The sequence below is a fragment of the Lagenorhynchus albirostris genome, chromosome 2 (assembly GCF_949774975.1).
Source record: "Lagenorhynchus albirostris chromosome 2, mLagAlb1.1, whole genome shotgun sequence".
NCBI lineage: Eukaryota > Metazoa > Chordata > Mammalia > Artiodactyla > Delphinidae > Lagenorhynchus > Lagenorhynchus albirostris.
This window is the reverse complement of record NC_083096.1, coordinates 30,709,642-30,730,377: the sequence shown is the minus strand read 5'-3', so window position 1 is coordinate 30,730,377 and position 20,736 is coordinate 30,709,642. Positions and strand designations below refer to the sequence as shown.

The window sequence follows — 20,736 nt, the reverse complement described above, 5'->3', positions numbered from 1 at the left end:
TTTATTATGTTGAGGTATGTTCCCTCTATGCCCACTTCCTGGAGAGTTTTTACCATGAATGGATATTGAATTTTTTCAAAAGCTTTTTCTGCATCTATTGAGATGATCGTATGGTTTTTAGTCTTCAATTTGTTACTGTGATGATAAGAGACTTAAGACAGCTACAGAGGCTAAGTGACCTTTCCTTCCCTGAATGGGTAGGTATCCTTGTTCTGCCTTCTAATTGAGTTAGTATCTGAGTAAAGAACTGCCAGGTGTCATTTAGTTCACAATACACTGCTGTGGCAATATAGAAATGAATTTGCCTAAGTCATTTGGCTTTTCTCAATTATAGTAAATGAATATACTGAATGAATACTTCAACTTAAGGAAATGTTCTTAAAAATATATTAATGTAGGCAACTTCAGTGGAGAACTGAAAACAAAACAAAACATTCAGGGAAAGGGTTGAAATAAAAGTACACTCAGTTGTATCCAGTTTCCTCTTGTAAATCTCTCTTTTTAATTTAAGTGGACAGTCACTTGAGAATATCTGACTTGGGGCTAAGGAAATCTAAGCCTTCTTGGCCACACTGTATTCTCTTATGTCATTTAATAAAGACACCAGTTGGGTTGCTGAAAACAGAGTGGGAAAAATCAGTCCCTCACATCCAAAGTGCGGCTCTTGAAAATATGTGGGTTGTTGTAGTTATTTTGCTCTTCTGGCCTCAGAAGTTCTAATCTTAACCTTAGCCCCTCATGGAGAGAGACTTTGTAAACCAATTCCCACATTACTCATTATGTGACTGTTGAAAAAGAGAAACCCAGCTCTTTTCCTGTGCTTTCAACCAGTTGTCTTCTTCAAAAATCTGTTTGGATTGTTATACCTTAATCTTGCCTGGCAAGGGACTTATGGGAAGTTTCTTATTGTTTGAAAGTTTGGTGCCAGTATCTGCAAAGAAAGAAGAAAGATGTGTTTATCAAACATCCCAATAGTGAAGGTGTGTGAAAGCAACTTTTGAAAAAGTTAATCTGTCAGAGTTTAGCCGTATTATTACATTTTATTTTATTCATTGAAAATAAATAATTATCAATGAATCCTTTCTAGATTTTCTAGTTTCCCAAAGTTCCCTGTATTCACATTCTAAGAGGAAAAATGGTATTTTAAGTCACTGCTCTCCACCTTATAGTATTTATAATCACTCCTCGTTACCTCTTCCTTCCACGAAACGTGATCCTGAGAAGTGTCCTTTGTCTGTCTTTGTGGAATAAGTGATGAGGATGCATCCTGGAGACCTGTGAGATGTTTAACTTGTGGCATAATGAAACTAGGATGGAGAGTTCTGGAAAGATCTGGAAAGGTGGCTGGTAGAGTGTGGCCAGATGTGGGAGAAGAGAGATGTACAGAGAGAGGGAGAGGAAATTTTCAGAGGGAGAAAATGAAACAAATAATTAAATAAGTTTTGTTGTGTGGTGTGGGATGCAAGCCTTTCTCTCCCCCTTTCCTTCACAATGTCTTTGTTAAAGACTGTGTTTTTCATTAGTTTTACTAAGATAGGATTTGCCATTTTGTTTGGATACTGAGAATGGACCCATGGAAATAGTTACATTTGGGTTATCTCTGACTATCTTTAAGGAAGAACATAAATATTGGCCACACTATCTATGCACATGCTATCACCATGCCTTTTTTGTTCTCTGTTCATATATCTAAGTCCTCTTCTTTCTTTAAGGTCAATCTCAAATCTCATCTGAAATGTACATCTATTGATAGAACCCATAATGAACTGTCCCTTCTTTGTCCTCCTTAGGCTCTGATTATTTATAAAAACTCATTTTTGAACTTAGAAACTGTCCAATATGATATATTAGTTATTTCACCAGCATATGTTATATCCTCAACACAATTATATGCTTTTGTGGGGCTGGGATCATACATTCTGTAATTTTTCTCAGTACTTACACTTACTTTGATAAAAAGCACATTCATTCATCTAAACATCATTTATTGGGTGTTAATTAAATATCTCAACTCAGTAAATATTGTTTGAATGAATGCATGCATGAATGAGGGAGTATGCAATAGGTAGCCTAATGTACCGCCCAATGTGAGAAAACCAAAAACATAAACAAAAAAGCAAGCCAAAAAGTGGACCAGGACTTTCTGTAAAATATCCTGCTTTTTGTTGGATGATGCCATGAAAATCAAGATGCTCCTGAAAGGTCTTAATAGCTGACCAAGAATAGTAAACAATTGAAATTCTCTCAGGCTTCTTCAACCCTATCACTGGACACATTTATACCTCTCAGGAATGGTATTAAAAGAAGAGATTAATAAAGCTTTTATAGATGAGTTGATAAATCTCTAAAGATTTAAGTCTTCATTTTCTAGGTTTTCTCTATTTTGGGTTTCCAAAAGATTTCAATAAACCACAGGATAATTAAAAATTAGACATTATCTTACCTTCACGTTTTTTGATGGTAAACACCTTTTTATTGTCTCCATAGTGCTGCCCAGTTTCCACCAGTACAGTACTTAAGTGAATTTTGCTCTGGATGGTGGGATATATAAGATGTAAACGAATTGTTTGTATATGTTTTAGAATTCTTCAAAAGGGCCTGGCCATGGAAATGCATTGAATATTACTTAAATAACTAAAGTAACTTCCTCAGAATTATTATTCTATTCTGATTAGGATACTATCTGCTCTGGTTTGTTAAAATTTCCCTTTAGAGTGGTTTTAATTTTGTTTCTGATAGGGTCCTAGGATTTATTGCCAAACCCATCCTGCATCTGTTTTTCTTTGAATTACTCTCCTTGCAGTTTCTGATTCATACAGGGCCTTACAGGTTAGTGACAACCTGGCCATCACAACGCTGGGAAGGACAGGCCTACTTTTCAGAGGTGCTGATGTTTTCTGTACCTGAAGGTTTTCAAGAGATATCAATCTTCCTCACCACCGCCCTTGGCCCTCTTAATGGACTAAGCAGTTCCTCATGAAATTTCTGTAGGATATCTGTACCAACTTCTCAATATTGTTCCATCCTGAGTCTAAATTCCTGGCCTCAAGGTAATGTTAGATTTCTAGCTCCAGCTCCTATTTACATAAGGCCTATACTAAGGAATGGAACCCACAGACATCAGTGCGCTCTTCTTTCTCTGGATTTAATTTCTCTGTTACTTTCTGAAACATGCAGGCGTTCCTTTCTTTCTTTTAATCTCAGCTATGTGCTTTTAACTTTTTCAAAATTGACCCAGAATTTACATGTGTCTCCAGTAAGAGTACATTAAATTGAGCTTAGTCTGCTATTCTACTGGCATATTTGAGATCCAGATAATTTGCTACTTAACTGGATTCAATGACCTGTATATTTCAGGCATCTAAAACTCACCATGTTCCAAATTTCCCTCCTTATAGTTAGTAATTTTCTTGGGAATCTGGATGACATTAAATGGAATAAAGTTAGTGAGTGGCCCAGGAATGCCTGAAAGTTGGTTTGTCAGAGTGGCCAGGGCAAGTTAATCAAGGAAGAAAAGCAAATGAAAAACAGAATCCCATTATTATGGCTGAGTTTACTCCCAGGATTCCTTGCAGAGCTCTCTGTAGAGTTGGGCTGGGTTATAACTTATGCCAGAGCTCTATGTGGGGCTGACACCATCTCATGCCAAGCTCTCAGTTCTGGGCTAATGTCATCTCTGGTCCACTCTGTGGAGTGGAAACTTTGGAGGAATGGCCAATGTGTTCTGCGGGGTAGGAAGAGGGAAATTGTGAATGTGACTTTCTAAATTGTGGAGGAACTAACCACTGTAAATGTGCCTTGAACTATGTTGTTTAATTTGACCAGTCAGATCAATGACTTTCCCCTTGAATGAAATGCTGCTACGTATATGAGCAGAAAAACAAAACTGGTATAAGGAATAGATAGCTAGTGGGAAGCAGCTGCATAGCACAGGGAGATGTGCTTGGTGCTTTGTGACCACCTAGAGGGGTGGGATAGGGAGGGTGGGAGGGAGGGAGATGCAAGAGGGAAGAGATATGGGGACATATGTATAACTGATTCACTTTGTTATAAAGCAGGAACTAACACACCATTGTAAAGCAATTATACTCCAATAAAGATGTTAAAAAAAAACTGGTATAAGGAGATGGAGAGACTGGGAGTCTTATTTTCCCACCAATTAACTTTGCCTCTGACCATGACCTTCCCTTTGAGTCTCCTAGATCTTGGGGATGATCGCAGCCCCTTGGGTTGGGTGACGGCAACCCCATCTTCACTAGAACCTCTATAGTTAACTTTGATTTTTCCCACTCCGTCTATCCATCCCATGTATGCAGTCAGACATTTGATCTTGAACTTTTCCTGACAAAATATGCTTGAATATAACCATTTCTTTTCACTCCCACTGCTACTGCTATTGTCACTGCCTTAACTAGGGCTTTATCTTTAAGTTCTTTATATAAATATCTATATATAAATATAATACACAAATAAATAAAATATAATATTAATTCTGATGATTTTAAAGTCTTTTCTTGATAAAGACTTTTCCTGATAAAGATACACAATATCTTATATAAATATTTTTGTATTATCTGTACTTTTCTTAGAATTTTAGTCATATGATTCTATCTCTTGGTTTGTCTAGAACTTTTTGATTGAATGCTGGCTATTTTATTTGGCTTTTTTTGTTTTTCTCAGTGTAAACATTGTTTTGCTTCAAAATATTTTATTCTACCTGGAAGTAGCAAATCTTCAAATTACAATTTTTTAAATGCTTTCAAATATCAATACTATAGGTGTCACAAAATCTAGAAAAATGACATTTAAAAATTAACTACTGCCACATGTGTCTCTATAAAACTTTTCCCCCACTCTTTTAGCTATATATTCTTTAACTGCCTCCTCATACGACAGTTTATGTATTTTCAAAATAAAATTTTAAGAAATAAACTTTGTAGTTTTTAGACATAGATTTCTTGTAACATGGTTGATTAGAATTTGCTTCTAGTTATTAATAGTTTAGAAAAGTTTATTTCAGCTTCACAATTTATTATTGATAATGTCACATTAATTTTCATTGTTAACTTTGAGAAAACCTCTATGGATTACTTCCTCATAAATATTTACTATTATAAATGCATTACTGATTTCAGTACTGCTATAGGTTTGTGCATTACAGGAATTCTGATAAAATACTCATTCACACCATTCCATTACACACATTGTTGATGGAGTATATTCTTTTATTTATTTATTTATTTATTTATTTTTGGCTGTGTTGGGTCTTCGTTGCTGTGCGCAGTCTCTCTCTACTTGCAGGGAGTGGGGGCTACTCTTCGTTGCAGTGCACAGGCTTCTCATTGCGGTGGCTTCTCTTGTTGCAGAGCACGGGCACTAGGCACGCAGGCTTCAGTAGTTGTGGCTCGCAGGCTCAGTAGTCGTGGCTCACGGGCTCTAGAGCGCAGGTTCCGTAGTTGTGGCACACCGGCTTAGTTGCTCCGTGGCATGTGGGATCTTCCTGGACCAGGGCTCGAACCCTTGTCCCCTGCATTGGCAGGTGGCTTCTTAACCACTGCGCCATCAGGGAAGCGCCTGGAGTATATTCTTGACAGAAGAAAATTTCCGTTTTGACTAAGCATTGATGAGAACTGAATCTTTGACTTATCTTTCACATGCCTGATGATTGAAATAATTTTCCACAGAATAGCTTCTGGTTTTGTACTTTTCAGTTCTTTTTATCTTCTTCAAACACACATGCTTTGAGAGCTGTGAAGTGCAAGACATGGCAATATTGTAAGGTGGTTTTTGTCCTTATGCTTCTGTGTCTTGTGCTAGTTAAGTCAGTAGAGTAGTCAGTATGAGTACTGGAAGTTATTCCTGTAATGGGATAGTATATAGTCAATTACATATGGCGTTGTCTGAAAATCACATAATAGCCTCACTTAAAACATCTCCTTAGGGCTTCCCTAGTGACACAGTGCTTGAGAGTCCACCTGCCGACGCAGGGGACACAGGTTCATGTCCCGGTCCGGGAAGATCCCACATGCCGCGGAGCGGCTAGCCCCGTGAGCCACGGCCGCTGAGCCTGTGCGTCCAGAGCCTGTGCTCCACAACGGGAGAGGCCACAACAGTGAGAGGCCCGCGTACCACAGAAAAAATAAAACCTCCTTAGCCAGATTTCAAAAAAGCCTGTGGTCATTCCAGTATGATCCAACATAGCGGAATATGATAGAAGGAAAATTGGCAAAGAAAGAGATGCTGGTCTTACCAGATGGAAGTTAAAATATCTCACTTTTGACAATTTTGCAAAAACCTATAATTCCATGAACTAATTTCTAGCGTTCTTCATAGGACCTAAAAAGGAACCCATAGAGCTGTGGAACAACAATAGAAGCTGCTGTGATGAGAAGCCCGGGCACCGCAACATAGTAGCCCCGGCTCGCCGCAACTAGAGAAAGTCTGCACGCAGCATTGAAGACCCAACGCAGCCAAAATAAAAATAAATAAATAAAGATAAATAAATTTATTTTAAAAAAAGTAATACTCAGGTTTGAGGCATGAGAAATATGATGAGGAGAAATTAGCTAATCCTTTCAGAACTTTTAAAATATCAAACTCAGTCTCTAAGATTTTAGCATTATATACAACATCGGTTACTTATTAGTGGTTTGGGAAGGCCAATTTAAAATTTTCTGATCTTACTGTATTGAAATTCACAGCCCTAATGTTTTCCACATTGACTATATGAATGATGAAGTAAAGTCAATCATGTATTTCCTTTCCAACTGGACAGAAAACAAAATTTTAAAAAGTGTTTGGACTACTGACTTTTGATTTCTTCTAAGGCAAGTGTATAGGTAATTTTTATTCCCTGATTAGGAGAAAAATGGTGGAAGAGGGCAGGGTTAAGAATTAAGATTTCAAGAGCATGAGAGGTAGATGGCCAACCAGAGTTCCTAAGTTTCGGTGCCTGTAACTGTTGCCGCTGCTTAAGCCTGCCAAAGCAGTGGTACGTCTGCTGCCCTCATATTTCCTACCTCTAGAAACATTCTTGCCAGTAGTGGCGGCAGGGGGACTCAATTACCCCCTTTTCTCACTCTCTCCAGAAGCTCCAGATGGCGTCTTCTGTGGGCAATGTGGCCGACAGCACAGAACCAACGAAACGTATGCTTTCCTTCCAAGGGTTAGCTGAGTTGGCACATCGAGAATATCAGGCAGGAGATTTTGAGGCAGCTGAGAGACACTGCATGCAGCTGTGGAGACAAGAGCCAGACAATACTGGAGTACTTTTATTACTTTCATCTCTACACTTCCAGTGTCGAAGGCTGGACAGATCTGCCCACTTTAGTACTCTGGCAATTAAACAGAACCCTCTTCTGGCAGAAGCCTATTCGAATTTGGGGAATGTGTACAAGGAAAGAGGGCAGTTGCAGGAAGCAACTGAGCATTACCGGCATGCATTGCATCTCAAACCAGATTTCATCAGTGGTTATATTAACCTGGCAGCTGCTTTGGTAGCAGCAGGCGACATGGAAGGGGCAGTACAAGCTTATGTCTCTGCTATTCAGTGCAATCCTGATTTGTACTGTGTTCGCAGTGACCTGGGGAACCTGCTCAAAGCCCTGGGTCGCTTGGAAGGAGCCAAGGCATGTTATTTGAAAGCAATGGAGATGCAACCGAACTTTGCAGTAGCTTGGAGTAATCTTGGCTGTGTTTTCAATGCACAAGGGGAGATTTGCCTCGCAATTCATCACTTTGAAAAGGCTGTCACCCTTGACCCCAATTTTCTGGATGCTTATATCAACTTAGGAAATGTCTTGAAAGAGGCACGGATTTTTCACAGAGCTGTGGCAGCTTACCTTTGTGCCCTAAGCTTGAGCCCAAATCATGCAGTGGTACATGCCAACCTGGCTTGTGTATACTATGAGCATAGGCCTGATAGATCTGGCAATAGACACCTACAGGCGAGCTATTGAATTGCAACCACATTTCCCTGATGCTTACTGCAACCTAGCCAACGCTCTGGAAGAGAAGGGCAGTGTTGCCGAAGCAGAAGATCGTTATAATACAGCTCTGCGGCTGTGTCCCACCCATGCAGACTCTCTGAATAACCTAGCCAATATCAAAGGAGACCAGGGAAACATTGAAGAGGCAGTTCGCTTGTATTGTAAAGCATTAGAAGTCTTCCCAGAGTTTGCTGTTGCCCATTCAAATTTAGCAAGTGTATTGCAGAAGCAGGGAAAACTGCAGGAAGCTCTGATGCATTATAAGGACGCTGTTCGAATCAGTCCTACCTTTGCGGATGCCTACTGTAACGTGGGAAACACTCTAAAGGAGATGCAAGATGTTCAGGGAGCCTTGCAGTGTTATACTCGTGCCATTCAGATTAACCCTGCATTTGCAGATGCCCACAGCAATCTGGCTTCCATTCACAAGTATTCAGGGAATATTCCAGAAGCAATTGCTTCTTATCACACTGCTCTGAAGCTTGAACCTGATTTTCCCGACGCTTATTGTGATTTGGCTCATTGCCTGCAGATTGTCTGTGATTGGACAGACTATGATGAGCGAATGAAGAAGTTGGTCAGCATTGTGGCTGACCAGCTGGAGAAGAATAGGTTGCCTTCTGTGCAGCCTCATCATAGTATGCTGTATCCTCTTTCTCATGGCTTCAGGAAGGCTATTGCTGAGAGCCATGGGAACCTCTGCTTGGATGAGATCAATGTCCTTCATAAACCACCGTATGAACATCCAAAAGACTTGAAGCTCAGTGATGGTCGACTGCGTGTAGGATACATGAGTTCTGACTTTGGGAATCATCCTACTTCTCATCTTATGCAGTCTATTCCAGGCATGCACAATCCTGATAAATTTGAGGTATTCTGTTATGCCCTGAGCCCAGATGATGGCACAAACTTCCGAGCGAAGGTGATGGCAGAAGCCCATCATTTCATTGATCTTTCTCAGATTCCATGCAATGGGAAAGCAGCTGATCGCATCCATCAAGATGGTATACACATCCTTGTAAATATGAATGGTTATACCAGGGGTGCTCGAAATGAACTCTTTGCTCTCAGGCCAGCTCCTATTCAGGCAATGTGGCTGGGCTACCCTGGGACCAGTGGCGTGCTTTTCATGGATTATATCATCACTGATCAGGAAACTTCACCTGCTGAAGTTGCTGAGCAGTATTCTGAGAAACTGGCTTATATGCCCCATACTTTCTTTATTGGTGATCATGCTAATATGTTCCCTCACCTGAAGAAGAAAGCAGTCATCGATTTTAAGTCCAATGGGCACATTTATGACAATCGGATTGTGCTGAATGGCATCGACCTCAAAGCATTTCTTGATAGTCTCCCAGCTGTGCAAATTGTCAAGATGAAATGTCCTGATGGAGGAGACAAGGCAGACAGCAGTAATACAGCTCTTAATATGCCTGTCATTCCTATGAATACTATTGCAGAGGCAGTTATTGAAATGATTAACAGAGGACAAATTCAGATAACAATTAATGGATTCAGTCTTAGCAATGGACTGGCAACTACCCAGATCAACATTAAGGCTGCCACTGGAGAGGAGGTTCCCTGTACCATTATTGTAACCACACGTTCTCAGTACGGGTTACCAGAAGATGCCATTGTGTACTGTAACTTCAATCAGTTATATAAAATTGACCCATCTACTTTGCAGATGTGGGCAAATATTCTGAAGCGTGTTCCCAATAGTGTACTGTGGCTGTTGCGTTTTCCAGCAGTAGGAGAACCTAATATTCAACAGTACGCACAAAATATGGGCCTTCCCCAGAACCGTATCATTTTTTCACCTGTTGCTCCTAAAGGGGAACATGTTCGGAGAGGCCAGCTGGCTGATGTCTGCTTGGACACTCCACTCTGTAATGGACACACCACAGGGATGGATGTCCTTTGGTCAGGGACACCTATGGTGACTATGCCAGGAGAGACTCTTGCTTCCCGCGTTGCAGCTTCCCAGCTCACTTGTTTAGGCTGTCTTGAGCTTATTGCTAAAAATAGACAAGAATAGCTGTGAAACTGGGAACTGATCTAGAATACCTGAAGAAAATTCGTGGCAAAGTCTGGAAGCAGAGAACATCTAGCCCTCTGTTCAACACCAAACAATACACAATAGACCTAGAGCGGCTCTATCTACAGATGTGGGAGCATTACGCAGCTGGCAACAAACCTGATCACATGATTAAGCCTGTTGAAGTCACTGAGTCGGCCTAAATAATGACTGTGTGCACAGGAGAATTACCCCTGTACCTGAGCCTCAACCTTCTGGGGGAAAGGGAACTACTTTTTCCCTATCTGTACAATACCATGCTGCAGATGGGTGACAGACAATGATAAGAAATAGCACAGCCAGACTTGCTTCCTGCATGATCATGATAGGGAGAGACACAAGAGATGGGAAACTGCTGTTCCACAAGGAGTCTCCATAGAATTTTGCAGCAGCCAGGTGTCTGGAAGGTCTGGAAGGTAAGTCTGGAAGGTCTGATCTCCCTTGGTCTTCCATGGGATGGATGGTTAGTGTGGAAGGGAGATAGAGATTGCCCAGCCGTTCTGTGATGGATTGATTGAGTCTTCTGAATTAATATTTTTCTTTATATTTTGGGTATTGGAGCTTTTTAAAACGTTTGGTTTCAGGTATTTTTATTCATGTGAAGTGTATATGATTCTCTTGAGATAAGGTTTTAAGCTAAAATATTCCCTGTTTTAGTTTCTGAACTCTACAGATAAATGGGGACTTTGCTGGTGTAGTCTTTTTATAGGTTTTATAAACCACTTGAGCCTATATCAGTCATTTTAGTGTCTGACATAATGTTTGGAACTATTATTGCTTTGTTGGTTTATAGATGATGGCTTAAATTCTTTTCCTGGTCCATTTCCTTCTTCCCTTCCCCCCACTTTAAAAATTCTCCTGTAACTTGGCTAACAAAAAACCAAGTCTGATTCAAAACCTCCCAGACTGTTTCTCTTAAACACATCATCTGGTGCCAAATGAAGATTCTTAGGAGTGATTATTAATTACGAAGGGCACAGTTGTGGTACTGTCACTGATGATAATAATAATGGATTTTTGGCCTAGAGTTTTGACCTATTTCACCAGTGTTTTACCATTGACTGCCCCTCTATGCTGCTTCCAAAAGTGATAGTGTGGGGTAAGATTTTTACTTTCATTTCTAAAGTTTTTTTTTTAAGTGAGTCCTGTTCTTCCTTTTTCTTTCAGCAGAAATAAAAATCCCAGGTAAGTATAAGTATTCAAATATTTGATCAGTAAGTCACAGTTATCTCCAGTACATTAAATAAAATTCATCAAAAAACATGCTATAGGTAAAAAGCTCTGAAGGACCAGCTATGTATATGATAATTATGTTTCAGACCTTCTAGGGTATTATATATAATAACTTGTCTTCTGGACGTGGTCTTGAAGTCTTTATGGATTCAGCCTCAGTAGTAGCGAACTGCACTGCTACTTGGTTTGGAGTACAAATTAGACTTTAGCCCTCCTGGAAGTTGAGTTTCTGGTATTGAAAACCATAGGAATGAAATTATTGTATTTCAACAAAGGATCGAGGGCTTGAGGCTTAAACAAGGCAACATATGTGTGGGAAGCAGTCAGCCTTGAGAGCAGGCTACGGACATGCCAGGCATGCGGCCGCTGCTCGAAGGGACTGTCCCTACTTGTTCCCCTCCTTGTTCCATTCCATGGGAGATAAATCACCAGGGCCCAGAAATCAGAAAGAATGTAAAATGAGACAAGCAAAGCTGTCTCCCCCTGCACATCCAGGTTATTTTTGATGATTCTGGGTTTATGGGTTTCCTCCCAGGGAAGTTAACCTTGAGCCGAGACAGTCTGTAGATAATGTAAACCACCATCTGGCAACCTTCCTTTTTCTAGTCTATATAATCTGCCACTGTAGCATAATAAAATTTGCCTTGCAACCATCAGTTGTCTTGGTCCTTCTGACCCCATTCATCGGTGCTACTTCAGTTCCTTACCCCTTCCCTTCTGACCCTGGGCGGTGAAATCCTCTTTCTCCGGCTGGTCCGCGGCAAGTGGCACTCGAACAGGAAGCGTGAAGGCAATTAAAAGAAAAAGAAAGTGCAGGTAAGAGAACCCTTATGCAAAATATGTGTGGCCACCAGTAAAAGTGAAACTAATAGAGGCATAAGGCAATAGTCAGAAGTAAAATAAGATGGGGCAAAAGGCTCAAAGGAGTGTGAATTATTTGCTCAGGTTTTACTTTCCATGCTTAAAGCTCAGGGTAATAAAGTTTCTACCTCACAGTTGACTGAATTTTTACAGCATATCCATGGTGTATCTCCCTGGTTTCCTGATGGCGGCTCTGTTGACATAGAAATCTGGCAGAAAGTTGGAGAAGATTTAAAAAATTATTATGAGGCTCGAGGGCCTACTCATACTCCTGTTGTTACATATAGTTTGTGGAATCTGATAAAAATATGTTTAGATTCTTCTCATGATAGTGTTGATTTGAATGTAAAGTCAGAAAAACATAAGCCTCTGGCAGAAGGAGAGACTGTAGTATCAGCTACTGTGTCGCCACTTCCTAAATTGAAAGAGCTAATTAATTTAAATATTTTAGATGAAGAGGAACATTTTGACTTAACAGATGAGGCTTTTAAACATAAAAGAGAGAAATATCCTGAGGATGATTTTCTAATGGCTATGATAGATAAATCAGTGAAAAAGCTGCAGGTTAATAAGGACTGTCTTCCTCAAAAATCTACATCTGTAAAAATGCTCAGTCCCTTGCAGCGCGCTGTACAAGGAGCAATAAAATGAGGAGAAGATCCTATTTTCTGTTGTCCCGTCATAGAAAGACCTCATCCTAATAATCCTCAACAAGCTACTAGGGAGCATCAGGCTCTCCCTTCTAAAGTTTTGAAAGATTGAAAATCTGCCTGTTCTCAATATGGGCCCACTGCTCCTTTTACTGCTGCTATGGTTGACAGGAGAAGCTCTTCCCCCCGCTGATTGGAAGTCTATTGCACGAGCTTGTTTAAATGGTGGAGATTATTTAATATGGAAGTTTGATTTTTATGAACGGGCTGCTGAACAAGCAGAAAAGAATGCTGCCCATAATATTGCAGTTGATTATCATATACTGATTGGGAAGGACAATATATTTCTTTACAAGATCAATTAACTTATCCCTTTGTTGCTTATCCTCAAATAAATCATTTGGCATTACAAGCCTGGAGGAAATGACCTTCTACACACAAAACTGAGGATCTTTCAACAATTAGACAGGGACCTGATGAACCATATCTTGTAGATAGGTTGTCACAGACGGTGGGGAGACTCATTGTGGACGGACTCACTGGTACAATTGTAGTTAAGCAGCTTGCTTTTGAGAATGCTAATAATGTGTCTCAGGCTGCGATTCGACCTTGGAGAAAACAGGGAACATTGGAGGATTATATTCGCCTTTGTGCAGACATTGGGCCTGCTTATATACAGGGTGCTGCTATGGCTGCAGCATTAACTAAAGTGGGGTTTAAAAACAATCAAAAGAAAACAAAGACTTGTTTTAAATGCGGAAAGGCAGGTCATTTTGCTAGAGAATGTAGATCTTTTAATTCTAACCCTAGTCCTTCCTTCCCTACTCAAAAACCTCCAGATGGTCAGAAAATCCCTGGTTTATGCCCTAAATGCAATAGGGGAAAACACTGGGCACAAGATTGTTGCTCAGTGGCCCACAACGATGGGACACCACTGTCAGGAAACTCCTCCCGGGGCCTTCCCCGGCCCCAACAAATAATAAGGGCAGTGTCTGTGTATCCTCCTCAAATTATCAATCAGACGTTAACCAAAAACAAAAACATACAATATCGTTGCTCTCCAGAGCAACACCAGGAAGCGCAGGACTGGAGCTCAGTACCTCCGCCCACTATGTATTAACTCCTGAAATGGGTCCTCAGGCCCTCTCTATGGGCATCTATGGACCTTTACCCAAGGGTTTGATGGGACTATTATTGGGAAGAAGTAGTGTCACCATGAAAGGTTTAACTATTATACCAGGAGTCATAGATTCTGACTATGAAGGAGAAATAAAAGTCATGGCACAAACTATTAAAAACATAATAACTATTTCTTCTGGTGATAAAATTGCACAATTGCTACTTTTGCCCTTTGTACCTCATGGACAAATTTTACAACATCAAAAGAGAGAAACAAAGGCTTTGGATCATCTAATGCTGCCTACTGGATTCAGAAGATAGGGAAAGAACGTCCAGAAATGAAATGAACCATTAATGGAAAGGTTTTTTCAGGTTTGTTAGACACTGGAGCTGATGTCTCTGTTACGACGCAGGTACACTGGCCTAAACATTGGCCCATTAGTCCTACTATTACAGAACTTCAAGGAATAGGACAAAGTTCTTCTCCTATGCAAAGCAGTCAGTTATTATTATGGCCAAGATAGTGAGGGCCATTCAGGATACTTCCAGCCTTATGTTTTGCCTGGGCTGCCTTTAAACCTCTGGGGCCGAGATATATTCAAAGAAATGGGAGTATTACTTTATAGTCCAAATTCCCAAGTCTCTAATATGTTGTTGGATCAAGGATTTCTTCCCACAAAAGGGCTGGGAACAAATCAACAAGGAACTGTCTATCCTATTGATGTGAAAATAAAAAATGATAGACAAGGTTTGGGTTTTTCTTAGGGGCCTTGGATTCTCCTCCACTCACTGCTGATCCAATTACTTGGCTGACTGATGACCCTGTATGGGTGGACCAATGGCCCCTCACAAAGGAGAAATTAGAAGCTGCAGAACAGTTAGTACTGGAACAATTAGGACATTTAGAAATTTCCTGTAGTCCTTGAAATACTCATTTTTATTATCAAGAAAAAATCTGGAAAGTATAGGTTATTACAGGATCTAAGAGCTGTTAATAAAACTATGCTAACAATGGGAGCTCTTCAACCAGGCCTACCCTCTCCAACAGCCATACCACACAATTATCACCTTTTAGTTATAGATTTAAAAGATTGTTTTTTCACTATTCCTTTGTTTCCTGAAGATAGAAAACATTTTGCTTTTAGCTTGCCTTCCTTAAATTTTAAGGAACCCATGAGGAGATTTCAATGGAAAGTATTGCCTCAGGGCATGGCAAATAGTCCTACATTATGCCAAAAATATGTGGCTCAGGCCTTGACTCCTGTGAGAAAAAGGTTTCCATCGTTATATCTCATACATTATATGGATGATATACTTTTAGCCACTGATAATATTTCTTTATTAGAGACTGCTTTTCAATTCTTACAACAGTCCTTACAATCATTTGGCTTGGTCATTGCCTCAAAAAAAATTCAAAGACAATCTCCATTTTTATATTTGGGGAAATATATTGATAACACTACTATTAGGCCTCAAAACCTGCAAATTCGAGTTGATAATTTAAAAACATTAAATGATTTTCAAAAATTACTTGGAGATATTAATTGGCTAAGGCCTTCCTTAAAACTTACTACTGCTCAATTACAGCCTTTGTTTGATATTCTTAAAGGTGACTCAGATCCTTCTTCTTCATGCTCTATGACTCCAGAAGGGTTTCAAGCTTTACAAATAGTCAATAGATCTATCAGTTCTACACAATTAACTAGAATTCATACTCACCTTCCAATTTTCTTAATAATTTGTCCAACTCCTCATGTGCCTACTGCCGTCTTATGGCAAACTGTTGGAATTATTGAATAGATTCATATGAAAACTACACCCTCTAAAGTTATTAACCCTTATTATGAACTTATTAGTAATTTAATAATGCAAGGTAGAACTAGATGCTTACAACCTATAAGTATAGAACCTTCTCAAATTATTATCCCTTATTCAGTTAGTCAACAAAATTGGCTTTTTCAACATAGTAATGAATGGGGTCTTGCTCTTGCAGGATTTTCAGGTACCTTGGAATGCCATTACCCTGCTGATAAATTGATCCAATTCAGCAAACTTAACTCATATCTTTCCTTCTATAATTAGGCAACAGCCTGTTCCTCATGTACCTTTGGTTTTTACAGACGGTTCTTCTTCAAGAGTGGCTACTGTAATCTTTGATGATGGAACAAAACTCATTAAAGAAACTTCCTTGACTTCAGCTTAACGTGTTGAACTGTTTGCTGTCATTATGGCTTTTAAACATTTGCCTTCTATATCTTTTAATTTGTTTTCTGATAGTAAATATCTTATTAGCTTATTATTTCTTCTGGAGACTGCGACCATAGGACATACTAATGACCCTGAATTATCATCCTCTTTTCGTTTGCTTCAACAGCTTATTCGTTCCCACGATGGTTCTGTTGCAGGTCTGTATATCCGTGCTCATTCTAACTTGCCTGGTCCATTGGCTAAACTTAATGCGACTGCAGATGTTTTAACTCGATCTAAATGTGATCTTTATCCTGTACATTTTCCTCCCAAGAATAGAGTTGAAGTTACTCCTCCTTCTCAATCTCTTTTCCCTAAAGCAGGACATGTCCCAATTTACTGTACTCCTCCTTTCCGTTTGTCATGCTGTCAAGAATGGCTAATGTACTGCATTCATTATCTTCATACTGTTGATACTCATGGTCCATGTCCTGGACACCCTCATATTATGGTAAGTTATGATCAAACTGCTTCACAAGCAGCACAGCAATTGCACGCTTTACACCATCAGTCGGCGGCTACATTACACACAATTTTCCCTTACTCGTGAAGCCGCCTGACAAATTGTTAAGCAATGCCCACAATGCTTACCTCACCTTCCTGTTCCACATTATGTTGTTAATCCTCGTGGATTATTACCTAGACATTTATGGCAAATGGATGTTACTCATATCCCGTCTTTTGGGAAATTACAGTTTGTTCATGTCACTATCGATACTTATTCTGGTTTCCTCTGTGCTACAGCACAGACCGGAGAAGCTACTAAACATGTTATCACTCATTTATTACACTGTTTTGCTTTCATGAACCTTCCCAAAATTATTAAAACAGATAATGGGCCCGCTTACTCTAGTGCTGCTTTTGCAACATTTTGTAATTCATTACAAATTACCCATATTACAGGCATTCCATATAACCCTCAAGGACAAGGTATTATAGAACGTGCAAATAGATCTTTAAAGCTAACTATTGAAAAAATAAAAGGGGGGGAATTGTATAGAACAACACCACATAACCTTATAAATCATGTTCTGTTTACTTTAAATTTTCTCACTGTTGACAAATTTGGCTGCTCTGCAGGGGAAAGGTTGGTGGCTGAGCCAAGATTGGCTTCTCAATCTCCGGAGATCCTCTGGAAAGATCCGTTAACCAGCACTTGGCGTGGTCCTGATCCTGTGTTGATTTGGGGACGTGGTCACGTGTGTATCTTTCCCAGATCAGCGCCTGGACCTTGCTGGCTTCCTGAGCACTTAGTCAAGCAAATAGATGACTCACCACAGCTCACAACTAGTTCAGAAGATGAAGAAGCTCTGCATCTCTCCCGAAAATTTGACAGTGTTGATTCAGAAAGAGAAGAAGAAGAGGAGACCACTTGCCAGGACGACTCAAAGGAGTGATATTCCAACTTGGGGACAAATTAAACAATTGGTTTCACTAGCTCAAGAGTTAGTGAAACAACAGAATAATCCTGTTACACCTGTAACTTTATTTTTGGCTATGTTGGCAACGATTTCATGTGTTCCGTCTGTTAATGCAGCAACTTACTGGGCCTATGTACCTGATCCTCCACCATTACAACCCATATCTTGGTCTGAAGCAGAGTTTCCTGTATTTTACAATGATAACTGTTTATGGGCCTCTTATTGGGAATATAAAACAAATCAATATGTCTGTAAATTATACTAACTGGTTTAGTACCCAACCTGTCTGTCTTAGCCCATTGAATCTGGAAACTGGATGTGTAAAGGCTATTAGTTATGAGCATACAGATGTTTATGAGGGAACGGATCAATCAATTAGTTTGTCAGGCTCTCCAGGCATCCTTCGTTTTACAGGAACCAACATTACTCTTATATGCCCGGCTACCAGCTGACGAGAGGATCTTAAGGATACCGTCATTTGGTATAAAATGGGCAGCCTATTAATATTAGAGGTCAAATCTCATACGCCTCACCACTTAGGGATTCCGCTATTACTATAGCTAAGGTTACAGGTGAAGATTCAGGAAATTATTTCTGTATGAAGTGTTTACTTGGAGGACAAGGGATACTTATAGCTGGACATAAGGTTACTATTCTTAACAGAAAATCAAAAAATCAATTTCCTCCTTTTATGACCGTTAACTTTCCTGGATCCACTTTTAACCAAATATGGTGTACTATAGATTATACCAAGAGGTCAATTCTTTTTTTTTTTTTTTAAGAGGTCAATTCTTATCTCTTCTATTCCCATCATAGATAGGTTTATCACATTTCAAAAGAACTGGGATATATGGAAACTAGCTCTAACTTATTCCAATACACCTGTTATAACTTGTGCTGTTTGGTTCTATTAACATTGGTAATTCTTCCAAAGGAGGATATAATATTAGCTGTGTTAATTGTATTTTTAGCAGTTGTATGTTCCCTTCTGCAGGAATGCAATCTGTGCTTATACTAAAGCAACCCATATATGTTATGGTGCCTGTACATCTGAGAGAAGCTTGGTATGAAGATACTGGAGTACAGGCATGGGTGGAACTCTCTAAAGCCTTGCAGAGAAGGAGACGCTTTCTTGGGTGGCTAATAGTAAGTTTACTTGCCTCAGCTGCTCTGTCTGCTACCGCGGCTACTGCCGGTCTTGCTCTTTCACAGAGTATTAATCATGCTCACTTTGCTAATCGGTTATCTCAAAATACCAGTCTTGCTTTATCTTTACAAAGTCACATAGATTTACAGATTAGTAACAAGTTAGATGAATTTAAAAACGCAATTTTGGGGATTGGAGATCAGATGGCAGCATTAAAATTGAGGATGCGTTTAGCTTGTCATGCAACGTATACATGTATTTGTGTTACTCCTTAAAAGTACAATGACTGTATTTGGGAATGGGAAAAAGTAAAAATGCATCTGCTGAGTGTTTGGTCAGATAATAATATTAGCCTTGATCTTAAGAAATTAAATGCTGAAATTCAGGATATACAAAATGCACATCTTGATTTTATTTCACCAGAAGATGTAATTCAAACTTTACTGGATCATTTAAAGTGGTTAAACCCTCAGTCTTGGATTACTGGAAGGTTGTCAGGATTTATTACCCTGGCCATAATTTGCCTATTGTTGATAATAATCTTCTCATGTCTGTTTCATATCCTCATGCAACAGTATACTACTCTAGGCACTAAACTACATGGAATTATTTTGCAGCAAAAGTTAAAAAATAAAAAAGGGGGACCTGTGGGAAGCAGTCAGCCTTGAGAGCAGGCTACAGACATGCCAGGCATGCGGCCGCTGCTCGAAGAGACTGTCCCTACTTGTTCCCCTCCTTGTTCCATTCCATGGGAGATAAATCACCAGGGCCCAGAAATCAGAAAGAATGTAAAATGAGACAAGCAAAGCTGTCTCCCCCCTGCACATGCAGGTTATTTTTGATGATTCTGGGTTTATGGGTTTCCTCCCAGGGAAGTTAACCTTGAGCCGAGACAGTCTGTAGATAATGTAAACCACCATCTGGCAACCTTCCTTTTTCTAGTCTATATAATCTGCCACTGTAGCATAATAAAATTTGCCTTGCAACCATCAGTTTGTCTTGGTCCTTCTGACCCCATTCATCGGTGCTACTTCAGTTCCTTACCCCTTCCCTTCTGACCCTGGGCGGTGAAATCCTGTTTCTCCGGCTGGTCTGCGGCACACATGAATATATGTTTTTGTCTTGCTGTACTGCACATATGCTGTCTAGTAACAGATATATTGTCTGCTAGTAGTGTTCTAGATTATGTCTTTCCAAAGCGCTGAGGCAGTGCACCTATTCTGTAGTTGCAGCTGATGCCTGAATGTATCCTAGCTGACAAATTATTGATTAATAAGAACTTGAATTTCTGAAAGATTTGTATTGTTAACCAAAATCTGAGCAAGGAGTCTCAAATGTAATTCTTAGCCAGAATTACATGTTAATGAACCATTTAACAGTGTAAATCAAGGAACATCAGTGTAAGGATTTCTTTTAATTTATTTTTTACCTGCTTGAAATATCAGTTAAAGTTTGCCAGCTTGGTTGCAGATGAACGGACGTTTGAAGTTCACCAAACTACTTAATGTGGAATAGGATAATAGACTTCCAGCGCCCTCAAGGCTGTGACCTTGCAGCCATTTTACATAGCACATCCTCCTCCTATAGGGATGAACCTTTCCCTGGCCCAAAAAGTAGCAGCTCTGTTGAAGCTTTACTTATTGTAATAGGCTTTTGTCTCCAGGTTACATGTCTGTGGAAGACTTAATTCTGAATAGAGATATAGATATTACTGGAAACTAATTGTTTTTTCTATTATACTCTGCTTTATCAAAGAAGTAAAACATTTAAATTGTGCTACAGAAATTAAAATGTTGTCTTGCAATCTTTAAATAATAAATGAATGAATTGCCCTTAAAAAAAAAAGAATTAAGCAGTTAAGCTGTTGGTCCCACATCAGACAAATTATCCTTATACCTCCTGTCAATATTGTTAAGAGAGACTGTTATTTTATTAATCCTTATGATCCCGTGATTCTTTCTTTCATGTTTCAGGGCACAGCAGGTGAGAGAGT

General features: G+C 39.6%; 2 pseudogenes; one reads left to right on the top strand and one right to left on the bottom strand.

The window, feature by feature from the left end:
* LOC132508513 (centrosomal protein of 78 kDa-like) overlaps positions 1–20,736 on the bottom strand; it is a 384,029-nt pseudogene that overhangs the window by 213,337 nt on the left and 149,956 nt on the right.
* On the top strand, positions 7,098–10,489 carry LOC132515728 (UDP-N-acetylglucosamine--peptide N-acetylglucosaminyltransferase 110 kDa subunit-like; annotated as a pseudogene).